Source organism: Acinonyx jubatus, chromosome A3, assembly GCF_027475565.1.
Source record: "Acinonyx jubatus isolate Ajub_Pintada_27869175 chromosome A3, VMU_Ajub_asm_v1.0, whole genome shotgun sequence".
Lineage (NCBI taxonomy): Eukaryota > Metazoa > Chordata > Mammalia > Carnivora > Felidae > Acinonyx > Acinonyx jubatus.
In genome coordinates, this window is record NC_069388.1 from 102,561,075 (window position 1) to 102,562,468 (window position 1,394).

Here is a 1,394-nt window from a genome sequence, read left to right on the forward strand (position 1 = left end):
AGCAGGGGGAAGACACCACCAAAGAGCAGTCTCCAAGAGCTTTGCAGATGCTGCGGGGGCATCACACTGCAAACGTGGTTTGATTATCTGAAGCCATCCATGAAGATCCCCTACAGGACCCGATGCATCTGGGGAAGTGTCTCCTGAAACGGAGTTCCAGCACAACTGTTGCCGGAAGTGCGTTAGAACAGCTGTCACCACAGAGTGTCTTGGGACGCCTCCTCCAGGAATACGGATACAAAGCTCGGCATCATTTCAGGAATGCATGGCTGCCTCTCCATTTCTTCCCAGTCGAAGCTGTTCTTAACAACTCTGAACTTCTGCCCCTTCTGGGCTCTCCCTCCCTGGGATGCATCATGAATCCTTGCAGCTTTTGTACAAATAGCCCAAGTAGAGTGTGCTATACTTTGCCACATATAATACGACATCACTTGGTTAGATGTAAAATCTTTAAAATTACGCCACAGCGTTTATCACCTGGTTTTGTCACGGCTTCATTTCTTAATACCCCAATTGCCTCAGGCGGTGTAAGCGGCTCAGACCCTGTCAACCTCTAAGGGGCCCCAGGTTCTATTATGACGTCTGCTTCATAGATGAGAAAGGATCCTGAGGACCGTGTTTTCCTTCTTGCTTTCCCTAAGCTGCTCCCATGATGCCGTGCTGTCAGTGGTCAAGTCAAAGCATCCTACATGCCATAAGAGAGGCACAGGGCTGACTTACAACCTTCAGGAGAGGCGGCAAGAGGTGGGATTCCTGGGGCGATGCCTGTGTAGCTTGAGTTCACCTGCAAACAAGTGGCAGGTGGGATTAAGGCCTCACTTTCTCCCTGGGTCTCCGCGGGCCTGGGAGAAGGGCATGAGCAGGCTGGCTTAAGGTTTACCGGTGTGCTCTTTGCCTCTCCTTGCAGTGCTTTGCTTTGGGCTTCATTTATCCAAACCCTGGCTCTCTGCTGGCTATCCCCAGACCAGGCAAAGGCCCAGCTGGCTGTTGCACTGACCCAGGAGGGCAGGCCCTGGAATGCACCGCTCTTGCTAATGAACAGACACTGGCCTCTTGTGGAGGATGCCAGTTACCCCAGCACACAAGGCTACCCTTCCCACATCCCCTCCTCACCAAGGAGCAGCTCACGGACTGGCCTCCCAGGGCTGAGGTTGAGGCCATGGAGGGCGGGGAGAAAGGACCCCAACCCCGAGCACCCCGAGCAGACTCTGGGGTTGCAGGCCTTCCTGCAGGTGGTCAACTCTAAGGTGGAGAAGAAAAGGACTCAAGCCCCCAGGACCTATCTTTAAAGCGAAAGGAGCGGCTTGGCCACTGGGTCACGGCCCCTCTGATCGGCCAGCGGGTGGGCGGAAGGCAGGAAGGAACTGCCTGGCCCCAAGCCCAGCTCCTGGCGA